Below are 14,682 nucleotides of genomic sequence, written 5' to 3'. Positions count from 1 at the left end.
TTTTAAAAGAGTTTGGATGGAATAGATCCGATAACAGACATTTCGCTGAGTCTTTACAGACACCCTCAGCCTCACAAATCTGTTTAAATACTTTTGTGTACTGCCATGATTGGTCAAATAATTAACAAATTTCATTTGTCATTACTGCTTTTATCTAATTCTGATCAGTATTATGACTAATCATTATGACATGGTTTTTTTCTTTACATATCTTGATATAACCAATAATGCTCTTTCACATTCTAGTCTATTTATGTTTATTTTTTAACTTTTTCATGTTTGCGTGGCTGCACATCCCTGTGTGTGTAACAAACAGGGTGTATGCGCACCGCGCACCCGCCTATGTGTGTACACACTACTATCTCAATTGCAGCCTTAAAATAACAATGAAACAACTGCAACCTGACTTTAGATCAGGTTTTTGTTGGTCTAAGCACAGAGGCTTTCAGTTGCATTCAAAACAGCAACACGCCAGTAATGCACCTGACCACACCTCATTTTAGATAGACGCAATTTCATTTGCTATTTAAACAATGTGGGCACCGGATGGGAAAATGAAAGCTGTGTCGGTCTGAAGCCAGCAGAGACACTTACATTTCGGTTTGCGCGGCGCTGCACAGGGTGTAAGATAGAGCACTTAAAGTTCAAGTTTTAAATTCCTTAAAAGAATTTATAACATTAAATTAATTTATAACATTGCATCATTAAAATAATTTGTTCTGCTTCAGAAATAGAAAGACATACATACACTTTACATATATACATATATAGACATATATGTATATAGACATATATACACTTTACTATTTCACAGTAGGGTTCATATGTAAAATATCAATCACATGATCTATCATTGAGGGGCGGCCGTGGTCTAAAGGATAGAGAACCGGGCTTGTGACTGGAGGGTTGCCGGTTCGATGCCCAGGCCCAGCATACACGGCTGTGTGCCCTTGAGCAAGGCACTTAACCCCACTGCACTGTTCCTGTGTCTGGTGTGTGTTCACTACTGGTGTGTTGGATGGGTTAAATGCAGAGGACAAATTCCCTGCTTACTGTTCACAGTGTGTGTGCAATCATTGAAACTTAAACTTATAGCTGCAACAGTTAAAACATTCCTCCAATATCAAGTTACAGAGAAGTCCCTACTTCAAGACAGCATAGCACTCAAAATTAAAGCATTACAGTAAACACTGGTAGCTACAATGTGCATGGTGAAATGTGTTAATAAATGTGTATTGCAAAATACACTGTCATTGTCACTGACCGGAGTGTTGTACTTTGGGGTTCCCACTAGATATAGCTGAAGGACAAAATATAACATCAGCCTGTTCAGTTTCACCTGGCTAGTAGGTTGTCAAATATTGGTTCGTCATCTGACACTGTTCTAGACTGGTGGTCTAGACTATTTAAGTTCTCTGTTATGTTCACTGCAAGCTGTTCAGCTTTGGAGCTGTCCTGCACTTGAGCTCTCTTTCCTTGTGGTTTTTTGTTCCTTGCCTTAACTGATCCATTAGGATTCTTCATCTAGGTTCAGGGTTCTTCTCAAAGAGCATTTACTTTTTGAAGTAGTAATCTCCAGTAAATCTTTGCTCATTTTAAACTTGTGTTTTAAAGACTTTGCTCTGGGTCCACAACCATACTGTGAGTCTCAGAAGTTGGCACTTAACGTATGCCCCTGTGACATTAGAGAATATCTGGAAATTAATTTAACATTAACTATGAACAAACAGAACAATATATTATTATGAACAATAGAAAATGCTATGTATGTACATTTTTTCACTTTATATCATGCCGTGAAGGACAGTCACATTCAAATAATGGTAGGGTAATTAGATTTGTTTCTTCCTGAGTAAAAAGCAAATGCACCAAGTTATTTAAATGGTAGTCAAATTCTCAGACACTAGTGTGCTGATGCGGATTTTCACGTGTGATAGCATTTTTTGAAGTTACAGACATGGATCAGAATATCTTCGTACTTGTACTTCTCTCATGTGAGTTTGTGTATTCTCGTGTGTGGGGTGTGTGTGTGTGTGTCTGTTTACTTAATTTTGTGATCCTTTGTCTAGGCTTATGGACAAGTCTCTGCGGCATGTCTTCTCCTGTTCCTAAACAATATTTTGTGAATCAAAATAAGACCTGGCTGGAGGCTCAGAGATACTGCCAGGAGTGGCACACTGACTTGGCTTATCTGGACAGCGTGGAAGAGAAGGACCAGCTGAAAAACACAGCTGACCCTATATACACAGGTGATGTCTGGATTGGACTCCAGAGAGGGACACAACCATGCTGGCAATGGTCTACAGGTGACAACACTCAGTTCCAGTACACGAACTGGAAGACTGGAGAACCTAATGGGGACGGAGATTGTGTGTTAATGGCCTTTGGAGAATGGGAGGACAAGCAGTGTGAAACAGTTTTTCGTTCTGTGTGTATGGGAGGTGAGTATTGAATGTTTTTTTTAGAGAATTAAGGAACAATGGGTACTCTAAAATCAAACCTGGATACAACTTGTACTCAACAAAATGAACCACTGAATTCAAAAACACATATTTATTCATTCATAGGGATTTTTTTTTTTACATTGACATGTGTTTATCAACAGAACAGAATGATTACAGCTTTGTGGACCAAACCAGATACTGGAAATCAGCTCAGAGTGATTGCCGGACCCGCAGCACTGAACTGGCCAGAATTCAGAGTGCAGAGGAGAACAGTCAGGTCTATGGACTCATAGGTAATAGTACTTCGGCGTGGATTGGCCTGTTCAGGGATTCCTGGCATTGGTCCAATCAGGGGCTCTCCGGATTCCGTTACTGGGCACCACAGCAACCAGGAGAGACTGAGAACTGTGCTGCCATGAGAATTAATAACTGGGGAATGTGGTATGCTGTCAGCTGTGACCAGAAAATCCCATTTTTCTGCTATGGAGGTAAGTCTCTGCGTGAAACTCTTCAGGTTAACCCAAATTCTGTTAAGGGTTTTAGGAAATTCTGACCAAATTGTTGAGAGTGTCTGTGTTTCTGCAGAAAAGAAAAAGCAGATAGTGAGAGTAAAAGTGTCCTCTCATGGATTCGTTGATATGAACAACCATGAATTGAGAGAGGCTATCTTAGTTAAGGTGAGTCTCTTATTTTTCTCTCTCTCTCTGATGTCTGGCTTTCTGAAGTCATGCATCTGTTTTGTGTATTTACTTATTAGTCGGTACACAGGAGATCAGAGTTACAAATAATATCAGCAAGGTCTGGCAAAAGAGGATGGGAATACTGTTAATTGCTTCTGTTATTAAACAGTTAACCTGATCAACTCATCTGTAAAAATGATTAACATTACCCTAAAGAATTCAGGGAATTGGTCAATGTAAATGTCCTAATCACAAATAGAAAGAGAAATCAAATAATGTCATTTTTCCAGATGTGTTCTATTCATTTTTTGATTTTTTAGATTACTGAGAAGATGAAGGAGCTTGGAATGAGTGATGACACCAAACTGAGCTGGAGAGAGAAGTCTGACGGAAAGGTATTTCAACCAGAAAATATGAAAGAATAGAAGAGAGGCACCAAGAGGAGCACTGATGGGCTTTAGATTCATGCTTTATGTTCTTTATTCACATCTATCCATTGGACTGTTATTGCAGTTTATCCTGTTATTGTAGTTTAGCCTTTTAGGCCTTCACCCTTTTCTTCTATTTTGCTTCGGTGTTTCATGTTACATAAACATTGCAATCTACTGACATAGTTAAAGTCAGGTTAAAATTAGGGCACTGGACTTTACCAGGAAATTATGGTTTATGTGTATCCTACTCTCTCCAACTCATTAAATACAGAAAGCTAGTTATTTCTGGGAAACAGGACTGTAACTTAATGTGTGTGTGCATGTAGTTGTGTATACGTGTCTGCGTTTGTGTATGTGTGTGTAGGAAACAATAAGTCAATAAGTACAAATAACCAAATGAAGACTGAACCAGTATAGATATCTATATGTGTCTGGTGTATGTACAAATATAACATCATTTTTGTGCCTCCCCATAAAAATAGCAGCACAACTTACAAACTGCAAGCTGTTCCATGACCCACAATTTACAGCCTTACAGCAGGTCATCAGTTTGAATTAAGCAGTTTCAGATTTATCTCCATTCCTCACCTTCAGAAACACTCTAGTCCTCACCCTCCAGGACTGGTTCTGCCATGCTGGGAACTTAAGCGTAGTGCAGGGAATTGACCGTTACAGGCTGAGGTCATGAAAAAAAAAAAAAATTGACTACTGTTCACATGAAATCAGGGAGTAAGCCAGTGCTGTGTTTGAGGTCATGTTTAGCCAACAAGCTGCTCTTTGGATGGTTCCACCAAAGTGCAAAATATCTGCCAACAAACATGATTTATGTTCCATTCATGTGTCTGTTTTCTATTGACAATTCCCAGTGAATCTAAAGATATTTTAAAATCATCACATTTATGCAGGTGCCTGACATAGAATAGAGTTCAGAATCTTGTAAACTCTTGGTTGTCTGTCTAAATTTAAGCGGTCAGCAATTATGTTATAAGCTGTTTGTTTTATTAATCGAGGAATGTAGGATGTTACTGTGGGTGAGATGACTTAGATACTTGTTTGTTTTATGACAGCATTTCACACTTCTCTCTAAAAGTGTCTAAAATGTTAACTGAGATCAATTCTAATAAATGTGTTTTATGAGAAGGTATTTTTTTCCCCTCGTGTGAATGTAGAATGTAGTGATTGTTTTAAATTATACATATCCTGATGGTTGATTTCAAATTGGCTTTTGTCAAAGGTGTGGTGTATATTAAAGCTGCCTTCCTTAAAGTCACATTGCGTTTTTTGGAAAAACTTATGTGAACTTCATTATTGCTCACAAAATTACCACACTGGCAAGGTTTGGACCAATAGGCTTAACTGTCATAAAAAAAACCCTTTGTAACACACTGTCATGTTAGAATTGTGTTTCAAGTTTACATCAAGTCTCAAATGTAAGAGAAGCTTGAGTTTTGAGTTCAGTTTCAAATCTTGAGGAGGTAATTTGATGTCAGATTTCTAGAGGTCACCTTCCCAATAGTAAAGCATAGAGAGTAATACTTCGGCAAACCCAAGTCTGCTCTTCATCATAGAAAACTCATCAAGTCCCAGTTGTGTCACTGTAAATGCTGATTAGTGTTGAGTGAATAAGCCTGCCTGTGCTCAACAAAAAAAGCAACAAACACTAGGGGAGTTTTCTGGGGGGTGAGTATGAATTGAAATAATCACTATAAAGGAAATTTACATTTTATTTCAAAAGGGATTTAGTAACACTGTCCTTGAGTGGTTAATCACAAACCCCAAGTCGATCATAAAGCAAAGTACAGTTTAATGCAAAGGTCCTCTGTAAATTTTGAGAGAAGCGCAAATCAAACTCACAACTCAGATGTGATACAGGTGTGTGTTTGACTTGTAAATGAGCACCATTTACTTTGCTTTTTCACACTTAAGGACAGGAGGTCACACTCACTACATTCAAAACCAGTTTGGCAGGCAATTTAAGTGAGATCCATTTGCCAGCATTCTTTAAATGACAGTAAAACTCCCACGTTATAACGGAATCTACACTAAAAGACAACCAGAATCAGAGAGGGAACAATCGTGAGGTTTTTGGTATTTAACGACTAAGCGGACAAAGTTTCCCTTACATTTCAAAGTCTATTGCTGTTGTACTTGACAGTCCTTTTGTGTACATCTAGACGTTTTAAGATGTTTGGCCCTGTCAGTTCTGTCAAATGCATCACTCATCCATTATGGAATGTAAAGCACAATGGGAACAAGGCAGTGACAGCCCTCTCAGTTCAGTTCATTGTACAAGGACGTTACAGTTCAGGTTGGGAAATCCACAGGCAACAAATAGGCCACCAAAGGAAACACATATCACCATTCAAATAACAGCCACATTCTGAGAATACAGATGGCCACAGACCGTGTTCACCTTTGATCATTTCTTAGTGTGTCACTGATAATATAACTTTGTAACTGATTATATAGCTGTGTAGCTGAGCAGAGGAAGTTATGTCTTTTGGCAACTTATGCATCACCAGGTGGGTGCATGGTTTCATAATGCCATCAGACTCATTTCATATTTTGTTTTATATTTTTATTTCATATACCACCTCTTTCTTTGAAGTAACTCTATCCTTTATCCTTACATTTCCCAATCTGAATCAGGCCAGTCATGAAAATTCAGAGAAATTCTAAAATATATTGGTCATATTGGCAATATTGGCCTGAAATCTAGGAAGGGCATTCTTTCATTTGATATGATGAACAATGACTGCAGCATAGAACTTGCCTAAAATGTAATGGATATGTTCTGTTCTGCTCAATAACAACTCCTAGTCACATAGCCCGACCCAGTACCTCATCTTCCAAGTCCATGTTTTCCTTGTGTTTCTCCTGTGTCTGTCTTGCATGTCTTGTCTAGTGTCTGTTCTGGGTTGTTCCAGTCCATGTTTTATCCTGACCTCTGGCTGATTGATTCCTGCATACCTGCTGCCACTCGCCTTATCTGCCACAGCATTTAAAGCTCTGCCAGAATCTACACTTCTTGCCTGATTATTTCGCCACGGTTCCTGTTCATTGTGTGTTGTTTCCCTTACTGAGTTTTTGTTCTTTGACTTAAGTCTGCTTTGAAATGTTTTACTTTTGCCTAGTGTTTTGGAACTTTTGCCTGATCTGTTTATATTTGTGTTTTTGTTCATTGACCTTACCTGCCTTCCAGATTTGTGATTTTTTTCCTTAGTGTTTTGAGACTTCTGCCTGGATCCCTTTTGTTTCTTTGTTGCCGATCCAAGGCTGTTTTTGCTTTATGAGTTCATTCTAGTCTGTGATTACATTAGCCTGGTTTTCCTGCCTCACTGTCCCTCTAACTCTGCCTGTTTTTGACCAATGTTTTTGTGTGAGCCCTATCTTTACCATCACTGTAATTTTGCCCACTGTTTTTGGACTGATACATTAAATATCCACTATGTCACCTTTTATCCACTGAGTTCTGCTTTTGGGTCTTGGGCTTTACTAGGCCTCACCAGCCCTAACGCCAACAGGGTTTCACACACTCTCAAAATTCAAGGAGTGTCCGCAGCCTCCGACTGGCTATCAGTAAGTTGGCAACCTGTGAATATCCTCATCTACAGCGTGAAACAAAATCTGATCATTATGTTCCCTGTTTGGTTTAGGACAGATTCATGGCATGGCAGTTTTGTTAGCATGAAGGTCTACATACATTCTGTGGAACATGAGTACACCTTATGTAACCTTTACTAAAGCGATGGTCCTAAGAAATGCTCAGGGGTGTTAGAACAGTGATGAAAACCAATTCAAAGAAGTATTTGACTGTGAAGAAAGAGATATGCAACATGTGGCATGCAGGTTTCGTGTGCAGCCCGCTGACCATATATTTGAATAATAACAGGTGAAGACAGTTCTTGGTCTGTGCAGCCACTGATGGATATAATGGTAGCTGTATCACTTTTAAAAGAAAAAACACTATCCTGCACGAAAGAGATACTGTTTAACGTCATAGGAAAATATTCATAATATGCAGCTCTCACAGATGCGTCAAACAATTCTGCTTCATGCTCTGGGAGACTGACAGAGGAATAGAAAAGGAAAGAATGTCTACAGAGGCTAGCCAGAACATGTTTCTTCTTTTACTCCTTGCAGGTCAGTGTATGAACGTTACAGACCTGTGCTGACATGTTTGATTGTGCTTGCATTTGTTACTAATTTAGATCAAAATATTTTAACTTTCTCCGTATTGTTGAAGCTATCTGTGCTGTGCCCTCTCCTCTGGCTCAACAATATCACTATGTGAGCGAGAGGAAGACCTGGCTGGAGGCTCAGAGCTACTGCAGGATGAGGTACACTGATCTAGTTTATTCACTTAAGCTTTTGATTAGGTGTAACGACCGAGGTGACTTATAATATCTACATATGTGTAAAATGAAAAAGGCAAAACAGGCTGCTAATTTAAAAAGTGTCTCAAATGTATGTTACTTAAATCAGTACTGGTGCAAGAACAAGTGACTAAGACTAAATCCAGAGATGCAAAAGGTGAAACTGATTAATCAATTCTTCATCCTTTTCTTCTCCTCTTCCATTTTCTCTTCTCGGTGAAACACCTTTCCATCTGGCATCTCTCTCCAACTCAGTCTGATGTCATTCCCCATTCCTTGTCCCTTCAGGTTCTCCTCAATCTAAAAACCAAAACAGAAACAGAGCAGATCTGGACAACATGCCACTGACTGAAACTATTTCATTCAGCCCTAGATCAGTGCTAGCAACCAGTCCAATACAGTCTAACAGGTCTCTGAGAGAATGTTCCTCACCTATGTCATTGACATGTATTTACTTTTTTGTCAGAAAATTTTCTATTGAGCCTACATAAAAATATGGTCAGTCATGTAAATCATTTTTGTTAGGGTTGGTAGTTCATCATATAGTATTATCACCAGGGTTTTCAGGTAATATAACATGCCACAGCTAAAATATTTGTCACAACATTACTTGGCATTTTCAAAATGAGTGTGACACACTCCGTTTTACAATACCTGTTAACGCCATAACTACAAGACACGAAAAAAGATACAAAGCAGAAAGCAATTGGTGCTAAGCCCTCGAATAAGACAAACACCAGTTGGCAATAATCCTCGCTACCTGTTCAAACAATATGCAGTGGCAAATGGATATGTGAAGACTGCTATTCACAACTTGTTACAGCTTCCATACAAAACATCATACATGGAAGTCAGAACACAGCAATAAAGTCAGCTACAACTTTTCAAAACTGTCTTGTCCAACAGCACCAACCCAGGGGCCAAATAATATGCAAGAGAGAGAGTGTATTGTTCTTGTCTTTCCTTCACTTTAATAGATTTACCCTGATTGGCACAAGAGGAATGCAGCATCACAGATTGTCTACACGGTCCTAAGTACACTCATTAACTGAATAAACGGAGAAAAATATACAATTTTTTATTTTCAGTAATAACTTTTGTCAAGAGCAGGAAGTACTTTTAAATGACAATGGAAATTAAATGATGTCATGATTCCACCATGTTATATTATTTTATTACATCACATTAAACACTAACAGAGCAGTAGGTTATCATGATAGTTGTTATATCAACTCTGCTGTAACTTGAACCAGTCTTTGTGTCTGAACCATACTATGTCACTTCCTATTCTAATCTCTTATGCCATTTTATGAAGTGAGTTACCAACAGTCATTTCTGATAGCCATGACAAATAAAGTGTTAACATTCATACTTAACTTATCTAAGATAGCCTTCCTCCCTGCGGGGTCATTCGGATTCAGATTTCCACTGGACGATATTTTTACCTTCACCACCAACTTTCTCTTGAAAGGATCTGAAGAAAAAAATGATTTCTCAGCTAAAAACACATATTTTGTCTGACAGCATACGTTCAAACACATGCTCATGTCAGCGGTCATTGCTTTGTATTTACATGTCTAAATAAGTTCTATGGACTCACCACCATAACAGAGGAAAGGAAGTGTGTATGTACATGGGTCATCATACCATCTTCCAGATGCATGGAATGAAACATAAGCACAGTCACATTTTGAGGTTCCACAATAAGGTTGTCCTTGTCCCCAGTAGTAGAATGAAGATTTCCCCAAATCAGACCATTGCCAACCCTGACCCAGTCTATGAAGACCAATCCACACAGAACCACTGTACCTAGAACCCATAAATGCTTTCAGCTTGTCCATCTCTTCCATGCTGTATACTGTAAGCAGGTCAGTGTACCAAAATCTGCAGTAACTCTGAGCCTCCTTCCAGGTCTTACTCTCAGTCACAAAGTGATAGTGCAGAGAAGGAGCAGAGGGAGAACCATAGACACCTACCACAATATATAGAGAGGGAGGGAAACATAAAGGTAAAATGCATTCGTGTGTTACATTCCTCTGCATATGTAACACAAGTAAAGAATATTGCTAAATCCATTATAATAACAGAGAATAACTAATATTGTCCATTTGTTCTGTAAACATTCCCTGACAATCATAGCAAAGAAACAAATGACTAGGAGCAAACAGGGGAGAGAAATATAGAGATTACATGGACACAAAACATTATAAACTTCCTTACCTGAGATGAGTAACAGCAGAAACCACTTCTGATCCATGTTTTTAAAAGTCCTTTCTCATACAATGTGTCTAAAGTTTCGTTCAAACCAGAAGTAGATATTATTAGGTGGGAATTTGACTAGTGTGTAAGTAACACATAGGATTGGCTCTCCTAATTCACCAGTCCCTCTAGATTTTAATATTTTGAATATGACCTACTACCCTTCATGGCATTTAAGTAAATAGAAAGGAAAATATTAACCTACACAACATTACAGGTGAAGACTTGGGTCTGACTGCTGAATGTTTTTTAGAGTTTAAATGAGAATGAATTTGTGCTGCTGTGCCAGCAGGTGAAGGAGCACCAATACAACACAGTTATCATGTACGTTTAAGGGGCAAGTCAAATACTGGACACTAGAGTGAAATGTAACAAATCTGAAATTATTTTGAGGATTTGGGGGTTTTTTGTTTGTTTGTTCGTTTCTTTATTTTGCTTTTTGCTTTTCTTGTTTGTTTGTTTTTTTTTTTTGTTTTGGTTTTTCTTTGGTTAGCTGGCTTTTGTAAATTAAGCATTTCTGTTCTGGTTTAATTAACAGCACAGCAGTGGTTAAATACAATAAGGCAGTCCAGTTCGGTGTATGTTCACTAGAAAGTTAGAAAACAAAAATTCATGCTGAACAAATATTCTGTTGGCCCACTTCATCCAGAAAGCAATCAATTATTCTGGATGGTTTTAGCAATTCAAATGAGTGCAACTGTTATGAGTGCTACAAGTGATATGACCATTGCCTCCAAACCAAGGATGCATGGAAAGAAATAATAGACCTTTTAAATTAATAAATTCCAACAAGCACAAAATAAAATATTCTCATGCTCTCATTACTTTTGCCATTATATATTAAAATTATTCTTTGACAAACAGTCATGATTACTTACCTCATTTCCATGTTGATGCAGGCCTCCCACATATCCTGGAAAATGTGGAAAATGTTGTAATGAAAAAACTATTTTCCAGCCATGGAAAACCCCTGAAAGCTTAGAAAAATGTCAGATGTCACAACACCTGGGAATTATTGAGCCAAAAAATAAAGATGGCTGTTTCTATAAGCGTTTTGGTTGATATATCAGAAGACATACTGAAAACAAAGCACACTGTCTTCAGCCTTAACAAATTACACAGCTAGTATTGCTTATAGTTTTCTTCTAAATATATAATGAAAACTGAGATTTCCTCACCTTTCTTCAACTTACATAAAACATAACAGAGACCATTTATTTTGGAGGGCAAAGGTCGGGTGAATAGATGAATTAAATCAAAATTTTAAATCATTAAGTGATAGAGTACAACAGTAAATGATTAAGTGATGATGCACTTTGTTTAAAAGTGTCATCTAAATGCCAGATTGTAAACTGTAATTTAACTGTCACAGCTAAAATATCTTTTTATAAAACCGCAATACTGTTCTCCCAGAGGACACAGGACATATTGATTATCAGAGGGAGAATGTATTACGCCACAATGAAGAGCTCTTTAAGTTAACAGATATACATTTAGTTTTCAAAAGAAAAGTAACAAAAGTAAAGTGCTCTTTGTTCTCCTGTCTGTTTAAAATGGAAATCAAGTCATTTTGTATGGAAAAGTCCTTTGAATACCAGGAAAAGGGATTGGTTTTTAATTAATTTACATTTCAGTGTCACTATATTATGCACACCAATGGATTTCCACTACAACAAAAGAGAAAAGCCTGTTGTGAGCAGGAGACATGGACCAGAGGATGCTTCTATTAATGTTCATCTCAGGTCTGTCTGTCTGTCTGTCTGTCTGTCTGTTCATTTGCTTTTACGGGTTTTTGTCAGGAGAAATTTTCACCTCCCCTCTTTTTCCTTCTCTGTTTTGCTTTGTTTTTGTGTTAGTAGGTCTCTTCAGCGGTTCTTCACCTGTCTTTTTGCAGTACCACTATGTGAGCGAGAGGAAGACCTGGCTGGAGGCTCAGAGCTACTGCAGGATGACGTACACTGATCTAGCTACTGTGGACAGCATGGAGGAGATGGACAGACTGAAAAAGAGAGCTGACCCTGGATACACAGGAGATGTCTGGATTGGACTCCAGAGAGGGACACAAACACATTGGCATTGGTCTGTAGGGAACAACACTCAGTTCCAGTACACAAACTGGAAGACTGGAGAACCAAATGGGAATGGGGAGTGTGCCGTGATGGCTTATGGAAACTGGACGGATATACCATGCACAACAGCTATTCATTATATATGTATGGGAGGTGAGATTGAATGTTTAGGAGTGAATTAATTAATAATGGATAAAACATGTTTTTCCACCTTCCAGTACAAGACATACTAAAATCAAATCTGAATACAACTTATTCTAAACAAAATTAACCACTGAAATCAAAAAGACATATTTAGTAACTAAAGGGAACTTTAGGCAAATGTTTGCATTGACACATGTTTGTCAACAGATCAGAATAATTACATCTATGTGAAGCAGTATAAAAGTTGGAGAGAGGCTCAGACTGATTGCCGCAATCGTTACGCTGACCTGGCCAGCATTCAGAGTGCAGAGGAGAACAGTCAGGTGTATGGACTCATAGGTGATGGTCCCTGGGTGTGGATTGGCCTGTTCCTGGATTCCTGGCGGTGGTCCGATCAGAGGAACTCCTCATTCCGTTACTGGGCAACGGGGCAACCCAATGAGACAGAGAACTGTAGCGCCGTGAGAATGACTGACTCAGGGAAATGGTATTCTCTCAGCTGTGACCTTAAAATCCCATTTTTCTGCTATGGAGGTGAGTCTCAACAGCAAAAGAGATTAAGTGATACTGTCCACATGAAGTAATTGGCAGTAAGCAAGGAATTCATTCTACATTAGTCAGTTTAAAAGTGGTCTCTGAAAGCATGCCACTGTTTCTCTCCAGATGTGAAGAGACAAATTCTACGGCTCAAAGTCTCTTCCGTTCCAAATATAGATGTTAATGACCCCAAGGTGAAAGCATTCATATTATTAAAGGTAGGACTGTCTCAGTTTATGTTTCATGGTTCAGAATGTACTACAAAAGGAAAAAGGCCAAACCTGATAAAGTAATGCAAAAGCTTGTAAATAGGTCATTGTACACTACAGTACACATGAAGACCACATATATACACAAGTAATTGCCCAGTATTTTAATCACCTAAAAATAAACAGCAGGACAAACAAGTGTAATTATAAAAAATATTGTGTATACAGTGGAATTTCTTATTGCCAAAAAACCCCCTCTGGAACACTCACTCTTTATGCTTGTCCAAAATACCAGTTCCCTCTCCGTCTGTCTTAGACTCCCTCTTATTTGGCCTATCAGTGCTCAACTTTGCAGGTTCAATAACCACCAGCCCACCAGGCTCACTGACTGATCATCACTTACGCCTGTTCCTTGTTCATAATTTCTATTTAAAATAGTAAAAAATAGTATTTAAAATAGTGAACTGACACACACATGCTTCATGATACAATCTACAGACTATGTGCCCAAACCAACCAAACACATGCATCTAACCACACATTTGCAGCACCAGACTGACAGATATAGGCCTTCACCTTATGAGTCAGATGGACACTGAAATTGGAATGCAATCAGACATACCACAGAAAGTGTAAATTTACATTAGTCTTGTCTAGTCTCCATCCTGAAGAAATACAGCTGATAGAGATTCTTGATGCATGTGCAGAGGGTATCTATACATAGACACAATGAGGGAGCAAACTGGGCACAGGTGCACACAATACTTAACAAGGTGCTCAGTTTAGAACAAAACAGGCTTAACAAAGGACTTCAAAGACTTACAGGCTTCTGGTTTCTTGACATAGGATTTAGAACACATTGACAACAATATAATTTCACACAACTGATCCAGGGAAAACAAGGCCATTCATAAACAACAGAGTAGAACTAGACTGACTAAACCAGGTGCAACTAATGATATAATTATCAAGGTTTACTGAGGCATCAGGAAGTACATGTGCACATCTAACATACAATGACCAGCAGAGGGAGAAAGAGGGAGCCAGGGTGTGAACACTGAATGCTCCAACACTGTAATTACTTACAGATAACCATAAGATGGACACCGATTTATATAGGAATGAATGGTCCATTCATATTTTGTAACTGGGAGCTTTGATCCATGCCAGCTGTTCCAAATGTGTCCTGTTTAGATTGAAGAGAAACTGAGGACATGGAATGGGCAACGGTACAGCACTCAGCTGGCGAGAGACACCTGATGGGAAAGTGTTTCACCAAGAGAAAACAGAGGAGAGGAAGATGACGAAGAAGATGACCAACCTGTGATGATACAGAGCATTTACACACAAAACAATGTTCAACTTATAATGTTTCTGAAAATATGACTGAGGAATCACTTGTTACCATTAGAATCCAATTCCATTATATTACATGGTTATTCAAAATAACCATGTAATTTCTAATTGTCACATTAGGCTTCAACAAGTCTCAGGCTCAACATTATGTAAAGCAACTTTGTTATAATCTCTTTC

Source organism: Chanos chanos, chromosome 5, assembly GCF_902362185.1.
Source record: "Chanos chanos chromosome 5, fChaCha1.1, whole genome shotgun sequence".
Lineage (NCBI taxonomy): Eukaryota > Metazoa > Chordata > Actinopteri > Gonorynchiformes > Chanidae > Chanos > Chanos chanos.
Note: the sequence above shows the minus strand (reverse complement) of the source record.